Source organism: Malus sylvestris, chromosome 9 (assembly GCF_916048215.2).
Source record: "Malus sylvestris chromosome 9, drMalSylv7.2, whole genome shotgun sequence".
In the NCBI taxonomy this organism is placed as follows: domain Eukaryota; kingdom Viridiplantae; phylum Streptophyta; class Magnoliopsida; order Rosales; family Rosaceae; genus Malus; species Malus sylvestris.
Genome location: NC_062268.1, coordinates 32,817,096 through 32,828,866, shown reverse-complemented (window position 1 = coordinate 32,828,866; position 11,771 = coordinate 32,817,096). Strand labels below are relative to the sequence as shown.

Genomic DNA, 11,771 nt, shown 5'->3' with positions numbered 1-11,771 from the left:
ACATCTGTCTAGTAGCCTAGTAGCTTAGTAACTTACGTTTTAAATAGGGAACGGATCCCTTATTGAGCTTAGGAGGCGGAACCTCTTGAGCAAATCACACAGACCGTTGGATTTTGATCAAACGGTTATAATTATTATAACTTTTAAGGGGTCCCCTGTTTGCAATCGTTGGATCGATTTTGATCCAACGGTCCGTGTGATTTGCTCCAAAGGAGATCCGTTCGCTTTTAAATATATGACATTTACTTTATATCTACACATTTGGAATGTATACGGCTAACAACAATGTAAATTGTAATTTTCTAAAATAAACATGAATTTTGTTATGTGCTATGCAGGTTATGATGCCCAACTTAACAACCTTGACTGTGCATCATTGTGATAGTTTAAGATTTTTGTTTTCGAGTTCCATGGCTAAATGTCTCGGACAACTCATAAATCTCAAGATATCGAATTGTCAAATTATGGAAGAGATAGTGGGAAATGAGGAGAATACATATGATATGTTTGATAAGCTAAGCCGTCTAGAGCTACAACATCTTCCAAGCCTTGCTAGATTCAGCTCAGGAAGGTACATTAAATTTCCGTCCTTGGCGTTTTTGGATCTAGACGATTGTACTAAACTGGAGACATTCATCTTTGATGCTAAGAGTGAAAATATTACAACCAACAAAGAAGAAAGAGATATTGAGCTCTTTGATGAAAAGGTGAATTATAACTTCACTTCTTTTCTTTATGCTTTCATTTCCAACTTATGCATGCGTCCCACTCTTTCTAAAATGAATATGTGACAGGTAGAATTTCCTAGCTTGGAGATATTGTGGATACAGGACTTACCTAAATTGAAGACAATATTCCACAACCGACTACGTTCAGATTCTTTTGGCAAGCTCAGAATTATGGATGTTAGTAGGTGCCACAATCTGATTAATATCTTTGGGCCAAGTATCATGGGAAGATTGAATGCTCTAGAGACATTACGAATAATGCAGTGCCAGTCACTACAAGTGGTATATGACACATCATCTACCACTCAGTTGAACGGTTTTGATTGTCCAAATCTGAATGTAGTTCAGATAGACTCATGTGACAGTTTGAAAAATATCTTTCCAACCTCAGTGGCCAAAGATCTTAACCAGCTAAGCAAGTTGCAGGTTGAGAATTGTAGTTCAATGGAGGAAGTTGTTGCAAAGGAAGAAGGACCAGAAACGACATATGAAGAGTTCAAGTTCCCTAAAGTAGAAACCTTGATATTTGAAACTCTACCCCAACTTCGGAGTTTCTATCCAGGGCTGCATGTTTCTAATTGGCCATTACTCAACGAATTAAATTTCGAACAATGTAGTAGTGTGGAGATTTTTGCTTCCGAATTTTCAACATATCAAGACAAGCTTGACTTGAGCCACCCAAGACCAATGAAACAACCTTTCTTTTTAATTGAGAAGGTAAACATTCTTGTACACAATGATTTTTTTTTTTTTTTTAAATTTATGAACGAAATGTTATGTGATTTTTACATAACTAGTTTTCTTTGGAAAAGTAAGACCACCTCCAACCGAAAGGTCCAGAGGGCCAGAGGGCTGAAAATAGTCCGAAAACCGTCTCCAACCGAGGGTTAGGCCAAAGGGCTCGTGGGCTCCACTGGACAAAAAATGGCCAAAGGGCCAACCGGTTGGCCCAACTAAGCCATATGGCCCTTGGTTGGAGATGGAGGCAAATATGACCTTATACTGTTCATTAAAATATTAATATCTTGGAGGGCCAGAAGGCTAAAACGAGTTATTTGGCCTTCGTTCGGTTGGAGATGGGGGAGTGAGCTAAGCCTTACAATGGATTAGCAATAATATGGTTTAAATTCGCCTTTAGCGAGAATCGAACATATTACCTCTCACTTACTAGTGAAGGAATACTACTATACCATAGTACTAAGTGACCCTTGTTAAGTTTTTAATATTAAAGTTATTATGTGTTATCCAGTTTTTTCAAAATAATTTAAAGTATGCCATTACCGTTGACAATATTTCAGGGCAAGTCATTTCTCAACTTGGAAAAGTTGATGTTGGACAAGAACACGGAGATTTGGTATGAACCATATGGTCCACTCCTGGCAGAGTTGTTGAGCAAAGTAAAGTCAATTTATTTTGCTACTTCACATCCCAAGTCAGATGTTTTCTTTGAGAATTTACAGAATATTGAACGTCTCCGTGTGCTTTCTGCTCCTTGGAAAGAATTATTTGTCCACGACCACCAAGGAAGTGGTAGCAGGGAAATACATGAAGTTGAGACCCTCCCACGTGTAAAGACTTTGTGGCTCATCGATATGCCGGAGTTGATACATCTAGGGATGGAAAACTCCCAAGCAGGGGGCCCTGTTTTTCCAAACTTGGAACTTCTATGCGTGAACAATTGTGGCAGATTAGAGAATCTAGCTTCATCCTTGATATCCTTTCGGAATCTAACCACTTTCACCATAGGGGATTGTCACGGACTGCAATACTTAATACCTTATTCTGTGGCTAAGAATTTACAGCAACTCAAGAACTTGGAAGTTGAGTCCTGTCAAAGAATGGTAGAAATAGTAGCGAGCAAGGAAGATGATCCAGAAAATGAGATTACTTTCAGTTGCTTGCAGCATTTGAAGCTTTCTGGCCTACCAAGTCTGCAAGGCTTTTGCACGGGAAATTGCATTTTCAAAGTCCCATCCTTAGAAAATTTGATTGTCGAGGATTGCCAGCTGATCGATTTAAAGATTTCTTCTGATGGGTTACTCCAAAGTGATCTAACACCAGAAAGACTACATGTAACAGAAGAAACTGATGATGTACTGATGCTAAGTTATTCAAGGGAGACTGATCGTGATCAAACTGTAAGTACTTCATTCACTAATTAAACAACTATTTATTTCACTTTCCAATTTTTCAGCTTTTTCTGAACCTTGAACCGTAACATTTAAAAGTCTGATTTATTCATCTTATTCATTGTTGTTCAGTCAGATTTCATACTGAACAATTTCTGTGTTTATTTCGTCAACGAAATATATATTTCTACAGGAGCAGCCGATGATTGCAGATTCACATGTAGATGTTAAAATTGTAGGACTCTCTTCCAAAGAGGAATCCTCATCTTTTGCCTGGCGTGTTAACCTTTTCCGATTGTGTGCGATTGTGTGTTTGTTCGTTATTTTCCTCTTCCTTTTGTTTTTCCTTTTCAAGGAAGAAATATTAGCCTGGAGAGCAGACTGGAAGGCACTCTGATTTTCCTTGTTACTTGCTCTAACTATTCTCTGTGCAATTTGAGAAGGCACTGAATCATATTCCACGACATGTTATGCTTGTATTGACTTGTGTGTTTCGTCGTAATAGTGTGATTTGTATTTGGAGCTTTATTCGCTACATATTCGGTTTTGGGTGTTTGGGAAATAATGCTTGTGTGATTTCTGTAAACATTGATGCATTTGAAGTGGTGAAGAATTATAAATATTGTCTGTGTTAGAATAATGGACTAAACCAGAAATGCGCATAAAGGCTCGAAGAATATTTTATTCGATTCAATTCATTTCAAATAGGAACCAAACCAGAACCGCATATAAAAGCACACTAAATTACCAAATTTGAACAATTTTAAAAATCAATTATTTTGGTTACAAATATTCAATTCGATTCATTTCAATTAAGAACCAAACCAAAAATGCACATGAAAGGTCACTGAAATCCAAAATTTGAACAATTTGAGCAATTGGTTATCCTCAAAACAATTCAAAGAGCAATAACAGAGAATTTCTTCGGCTCTACAACAACAATCAACATAAATAATCGATGTACCATTTTAAATGAAAGGAAGAGAGTAGTCTTTACACAGTTACAAGCACGGCAGCCCATACCAAATCTATTATCTATGAATCTTGCAAAACATTGCGCAAACAATAAAAAACCATCCTCACAGATGACAACAAACGAGACAATAAGGAGACATACTTGAACCAAACGCACAACAGGACAAATACAGATTAAGGTGAAAATAACCAAGAAAAAAAAGATGAGACTTTTCAAAGTCTACCAAGGACCAATATACATTAGTGGCCTAATCCCTTAAGATATTGGTTTAATGTCTGGACTGCATGCAACATGTTGACCCATCTCAAAATTCCCTCGAAGGGAAAATTTCATCGAAATAGGCGAACTCGGGAAGCTTCACTACCTTGACCTTGGTGAGAATTCCTTAAACTCTTCAATCGGTTTTGAGCTTGGTTTTTTTGTTACTGTTACCGGAGTAGTGTAGCGGATTCGCTTTGCAAGTTTCAAAGTGAACAATAACAATCTAATTGGGTATTTGCCCGAGTGCTTGAGGAATTGTTGGGCATTGTCTAGAATCCGGTTTGATGGGAACCAACTTACCGGGAACATTATAAATGCATTTGATGTTTCATTCCAGTCTTGAGAGAAAAGGTTTGACAGAGACAGCATACTTGAGTCTAGAGTGGAGTTGCAATCAATTGGATGAGGAGCTTAAGTTGAAATATATTATAAGTTTATAGTTGGTTACAAATGTCGATACTTTGGAAGAGGCACGAAATGCATTTCGTTCCTTGGTTCAAAGACGGTTATGTTGATCAAATTGTTAGAATGCACGACCTTGGATTTGAGTGGTTTCTCTGGACTTGGACTGATTTCACCTAATGTTTCATCAAGCTTGGAGGGTGAAGGTCTGATCGAGGGAAGAAATAAAGTCAAAGTATACAGATGCCAGAGTAATGAACATCCTTGTGCCACCAAGTATGATGGGCACATTGAATAATCTAGACACATTGCTGATATGACAATGACAATCACTACAATTGGCATTTCAACTGAAATTTTTGAGAAAACATCGACCAATCAGTTTCAGAAAATATCTTCATCAATGTAAAAGATCTTCCCTCACAGCATAATAAGCACAACTTGCACGGCTGAAAAGCCAGCAACTTGTTAGGAGTAGGTTTTGCTTGCCCCTTTCTTTTCAGAGTAATGCAATGCAATGGAACAAATTTATCCAAGAAGCACGTAAAACAAGGCAATTTGCACGAAAGTAGTCGGCTCAAATTTTATATCTCAATGTAGTTCTGACCTCTTTATGTCCTTTTTCCTTCCACCTTTTCACCTGGTTCGGAACAAACAACACAAATTCAAATCATTTTTATGATCGACTAGACCTAAAGGAACCCAATGAATGACGAAGTATCCAATTCAACAAACATAATTTATCTTCACAATTTACTGATTTACAACCTCAAATTCGATAACCCTCATGCCAAAATAACAATTGCAAAACCTAACTGAACATTGATCCCGCGTAACTACTCCAAATTTCACAGTTCCGACCGGAATTACCGCCAAAACAACAATCAAATGCAGAAAAAGCAAGAACGAATCAAAATTTAGGAAAGGGAAGAAATACCCACATAAGCATTCAACTGCCTGACGAAGCTAGAGAATTTTCTGTGCTTGAAATACTTGGGCAGGATGTCCCTCGAGAACTCAGGGACGTTCCAGACGCCGAAGCTGTTGTTGCCGTTGCTCCAGGAGGGAGACAAAGGCGTCGGTGGAGGGGTCTTCCACCATATCGCAGATTTTGTTCACAAACTGCGGCGGCGGAGTGTTGGCGGAGTTGATCACCGATGCCGCGTCTTCGACTCCCGGGCCTCCATGGTTGTTTTTTTTAATTTTGAGAGAGAGCCCGAGGGAATTAGTGAAGAGAATAACTAATGAAAAAAAATTAAAAATTTTGAGTTTTATCTATAAGAACATAAAAAATGGTAAAGTGAATAGTATACGGTTTGACTTTTTAATATAAAAATGTGGTTTTTCGTTAAAGTGAACAGTATCAGAAGTTTTTCGTTAAAGTTCCCCATATTTTATTTATCTATTATATATTTTGGTCCTACAATGAGTATCAAGAAACTCACCATGGCTATAATCAAAATGACACTTTGGTAAATCTTTCAACTATAAAGATTAAGAGTAATCACTTTGATCATAGATTGAATTACAAAGTTTAAACATTAATCGTTGTATAGTCGAGTCCAATAATTAAAATACAAATGTAGGGTATCACACCAAATGTTGCATATGTGAGATTTGAAAATCTACCAGAACATAGGAGTTTTTCTCCTGTCCTGCATGTTTCCAAGTGGCTATTACTAAAGCAACTAAATTTCATCGAATGTGGTAATATAGAGATTTTTGCTTCTGAAATTTCAAGATTCCACGAAAAGCTTGATCAGTTGAGCCTCTATACACCAGTCAAACTACCTTTCTATTTTGTTGACAGGGTAAGATGCTTGTACACAATTTTCTTAAGCGAAATTCCCTTCAATACATTTTCTTTGAAAAAACTAATTTTATAAAAAAAAATTCATTAAAAGGATTATTTGTCCTCTTTTTCAAAAGTTTCAAGGCATCTCGGTTGAATGCAAATGGTAGATTGAGGTTGAAAAGAGCATTTATAATAAGCCAATAATTGTGTTAAAAATAACAAAAATATGATTAGTCTCTTGGAGATGTTCGTACCAACCTAACAAGTTTGTTGGCATATATCCTTCAATATAGGCGTGTTGCGCATTTACAATTGTAGGGCTTACTGTTATTAGAGAGATGACAGTTCTATATTTATCCAAATATTATTTGGTATAGGCGCCTTATTTTTCAACTTCGTTGATTAAATATATGTTCCTTTTAAGAATTTGATTAAACATTTTTCTTACGATTTTATTAGAGGTATGTTTAATTGTATGATTATATTGGTACGTTTGATTGCTTATAATATAGGTACATTTGGTTTTATGTTACATTTTGTTTCGTGGACCACAACACAAATTTTCTATGAACCGTGTTGGTACCATATTATATTGGGTCTCGTTACTTGGGTTTCCAGATATTGAGCCCATGATTCATGTAAAAGGGGAGGAGCTCTTAGTCTATAAAAGGGTCTCCTCACCCTCACAATGAAGAGGTCTTATCCTCACATACAAAAGCCACAAGGCTCACAAATCATAGAAACTCTCTCAAACTCTCTCTTTCTTTGGGGGACTCCCCCTCACACTTGTAATCCATGTGGAGCCAAAAATATTCACTAGGCGACACGTGGACTTTTGGACAAAAGAGGACAAAAATACCCTTGAGGCATACCGGGATTCCTACGCGCGAGCAGTGGGCAATCATCTTCCAACCACATCAAATCCTTTCTACAAGGTAATTCCCAAACACATTCCTTTTAAATTATGTTAATTGGCTAATTAATGGGTTTATTGCCTAATTAACTCATTAATTGTCAATTAAACCATCAATTATATCCAAATAACCACAAAATACATCCAATTCAACCCTAAAACTAGTCAATGGCCGGCCACACCCTTTGCTCTTCACCTTTTTTTTATGTTTTCCACTTTATTACCCCATTTATACAAATAATCAATTTTGTAACTCCTAATTAAACCTAAATTAAACCCAAAAAACCCTAGCCACCTCCTATACCTATAAATATACTCTCATTCTCACAAAAAAAGCCAATTCCAACACTTTGGCAAAAATCCCAAAATTCTCTAAACACTATTTCTCTCTAAATTCTAACTTTGGCATCGGAGGTTCTTCGGCCAAAGCCCCCCCCCCATTCATCGTGGGCGCATGAGGCTCTTGGCCTTAACCTAAGGTGTTAATTGTTTTGTAGGTGCAAAATTGTCCAAGATCAAGGAGGAAGAAATTTGCATCCACAAATTGGTGCTTTCATTGAGAGTTGAAATCCATACTCGTAGAAGACTCTCGTACAAAAAGGTTTTTTCTTTATTTTCTAGTCCATTTGAATATTTTTCATACGTTCTTATTATTAGAATTTTTTACTTGCAAAGGTTCTTTGATAAAACGTATAAGCAAAATATAATGGCTAGAAATTTAGAAAATTCCACAAGTGAAAATTCTAATGTTCAAGAAATGGGATTGCGGAGATCCGTGAGGCTAAATGCGATAATAAGGGGAGTGGCATCATCATCACGAGCTTCCACCATGGGAACCACCGTGGTGGCTACCTCGGTAGCCACCCGCAGTGAGGTCCATGGTGCCTTCACCACGGCCGCCATGGGAACCACCGCGGTGGCTACTTCGGTAGCCACTCGTGGCGAGGTCCATGGAGCCTTCACCATGGCCCGGAGATCCGTGAGGCAAAATGCGACAATAAGGGGAGCGGCATCATCACCACAAGCTTCTACCATGGGAACCACCGTGGGGGCTACCTCGGTAGCTACCCGCGGCGAGGTCCATGGTGCCTTCACCACGACCACCATGGGAACCACCGCGGTGGCTACTTCGGTAGCCACTCGTGGCGAGGTCCATGGAGCCTTCACCACGGCCCGAGCCGTGCCATCCAAGGCTCACGGTACCAAGACCACGATCCAAGCCGTGCCATCTAAGTTTACGTGGACCCAAGCCCAAGCCTCGCATTCACATGCACCGCGCATTAAGCAGCCTGCTCCCGTGATCCAGCCTGCTCCCGTCAAGCAACCCACTCTCACGGCCCAACTTGCTCCTGCCGAGCAGCTTGCTCTCGTGACCCAGCCTGCTCCCGACGAGCAGCCCACTCCCGTGGCCCAGCCTGCTTTCGTCGAGCAGCCCACTCCGGTGGCCCAGCCTGCTCCTGCCAAGCAGCCTGCTCTCGTGACCCAGCCTGTTCCCGACGAGCAACCCACTCCTGTGGTCCAGCCTGCTTCCGTCGAGCAGCCCACTCCTGTGGCCCAGCCTGCTCCTGCCAAGCAGCCTGCTCTCGTGACCCAGCCTGCTCCCGACGAGCAGCTCACTCTCGTGGTTCAGCCTGCTTCCGTCGAGCAGCCCACTCTCACGGCCCAACCTGCTCCTGCCAAGCAGCCTGCTCTCGTGACCCAGCCTGCTCCCGACGAGCAGCCCACTCTCACGGCCCATCATGCTCCAGTGGCTTTCCAAGCAGCCCAAGTCGACCCAAGACTATCTCAACCATCCGGACCTACCATCGAGCCGGGGGCATTCTCACCATATTTTTTCGCGGATTTGACATTTCCCAATTCAAATCTCGCGCCCGGAGTCTACCACATTTCCACTGCCCAAGGAGGCGCATTCCTTCCAAGCTTTTCCAATCCAAATGGCGAACAACACTTGTCTCGACAAGTCATAGAGTTGACGAGCGCCCTTGCACAACAGACAACTTTGGTGAATCAACTTTTGCAACGCATCGGGATCCAACGTGCCCCGAACGAGGTATCCCGAAGTAGGACAAGGGCAGACGAACCTTTCCAGCAGCGTCCCGGCAAGCAGCCATTCGACCAGCCACGAGCCGAACGTTCAGGCAGTGTACATTCCCGATTGGGCCCCCAAGATAGCGTATACTCCCGTCTTAGCGCGCGGAGGAGCGTGTACTCTTGACTAGGCCCACGGATGAGCATACATTCACGGTTGGGGTCACACTCCGATAGTCAACATGAGCAACCTTCCGGACAAAGTGTTCATTCGCGGCTAAGCCCACAAGGAGCATCATCCACCTCACATCAGAGTAGGCAGCACGACGGACGGAAAGAGGCAGTCACTCAATCCAGCTCAAGTTCAACCAGCAGCCTGCGAAGAACTCGCTCGCCTGCTAGGAACGCACCACATGCATTGCATCTGCGGCGTAGACGAGCCAAACACATGGAAGAGCAGTCTAGACCACCAAGTCATGGCTGGGGGCAGCCGAGAGCTCCGCTACCCCAACAAAGGCAAATTCAAGAAGAAGTAGAGAGACTCTTGACCAAGCGATTGCATGATTTCCAACGCAACGAGGTCACCGACGAGGCACTACGATGGAACATGACCAACATAAGCAGGTCACCCTTCACGGACGAGATCGAGCAGGCAGAGCCTCCACGAGAGTTCAGCATGCCACATTTCACATCTTTCAAAGGGGATGAAGACCCGGAGAGACACTTAAAGCGCTACCGAAGCGCAATGATCCTTTATCGAAACAACGATGAGCTTATGTGCAAGATATTCGCCACCACTCTACAAGGCGAGGCGCAAGATTGGTTCTACACTCTGCCGCCACAATCCATCCGGAATTTCTACGAACTTTCTTTGGTTTTCACCAAAGAATATTCATCATATCGCTCGATCAAAAAGAAATCTGATCATTTGTTCAACGTCAAGAAGAACCCAAAGGAGTCACTTCGCGACTATGTGAGGAGGTTCAAAGTAGAGAAGGCAAAAATAGTCGGATGCAACGACTCGATAGCTAGAGCAGCCTTCCAAAAAGGACTTCCAGCAGACCACCCGCTATTCGGAAAATTGATCATGAAAGAAGATCTAACTCTGGCAGACTCTTTTGCTTTGGCAGAGAAGTATGCACTTTGGGATGAGGCTCGCCAATGCACATTCAAGGACTTGAAGAAGTACCCGACATCACCTCCCTAGAAGCAGCGGAGGACTTATTCACATGTTTGACGGTATCTAAAGTAGCAATAAGCTCTACCATCATGCGAGAAGAGATGGGGGCCCGACTACCTGTATTCCACAGTTACCTGTATTCTACAGTTCAAAAGCTCTTCTCGATGTTATTAAAAATTCAAAAGCTAACTTTGGCGATAGTTGTTGCAACCCAGAAGCACAAGTTTTACTTTCAAACGCATGCAATTATCCTAATGACGTACTATTCTGCCCAATCCAGACGCGCGACGATAAAGGCGTAGACCCTGGCGGATGTAAAGTTTTCTGACGAACGTAACACTGGAAGGACACACTCGAAAGCAAGTTTTGTCCTCGTCACCCTAAAAGATTCTACATAGGAGCAACATGTACCGGCAGTTGAGTACCATTTCTTGCTGCGCATCACACGGCCCTAGCCGACCCTTGCTCAATGATTCAACTCTAGAGTGGCCCAATACCGACAGTTGAGCATCTCCTGTTGCGTATGACATGGCCCCATTTCCACAGCTCCCTACTGCATCTTCACGCCGAGCCTAGGTGACGCAACAGAGCGGCCCAACGATGCCTCAGAAGTAGCCGAGCACACTCTAGCTGCGCCTACTCCACCCGATGGATACTTCTGGCATTTGCATGTCGACGACGCAGAAAAGCCTTCATCACTGCAGGCAGAGAAGGCTTCAAAAAGATGGATCCCATCTGGGAAGGTCCGTACAAGATCAGCAGAGTAGGGGGCAAGAGTAATTACACCCTCACCACCATGAAGCGGTAAAAAGATTGAAAAGAAATGGATGGCCTACAATCTGAAGAAGTACCATGTGTGACCTCCCGCTACATCAAAACCCGAAGACTCAATAAGCTCGACGGGCACCACCTCACAAGCTGAGGACTATCCAGTTGTTATGCAGTTCCTACTTTACAGCTAAAGTTCTCGTTCGTTTCACTCGTTTTTCAATGAGGAATTTAGAAGTAATCACAACTTGGCTTGGCTGCATGCTTACAACAACTAATCACTCCTGCACTTCAAAAGAAGACTGCGCCCTTCTTAGGGACTCATCACAGGAATTGCGCCCCCCGAGGGACCAACCATGCTCTCCAGTGCGAGAGGGTAAACCAATTCTCCGACACCCATATGGGTCAGCTCTCCAAGACGGGAGGATAAACTTTACACTCCGAATATCCAGACGTGGATGAGCCTGGCTGCCCTAGTATAACTAGATGCACGATGGCTTGCGCCGGGATTCCTAGAAGTAGCCGCAATGGTCTTTTTCAAGGCTTAGCTAACTGAAGGATTTTGGGTCTCTTGGCCTAATCCGTAGGGAA

The 11,771-nt window shown here is 42.1% G+C and overlaps 1 long non-coding RNA gene and 1 pseudogene across 1 annotated transcript; one reads left to right on the top strand and one right to left on the bottom strand.

Annotated features, from left to right (window-relative positions):
* The window catches only part of LOC126634488 (uncharacterized), a 219,169-nt pseudogene that overhangs the window by 91,493 nt on the left and 115,905 nt on the right, over nt 1-11,771 (top strand).
* Nucleotides 3,924-5,724, bottom strand: LOC126634509 (uncharacterized). Its single transcript, XR_007627361.1, has 2 exons — nt 5,438-5,724; nt 3,924-5,136 (listed from the first exon to the last, which is right to left on the bottom strand). It is a non-coding gene; the product is annotated as an uncharacterized LOC126634509 (long non-coding RNA).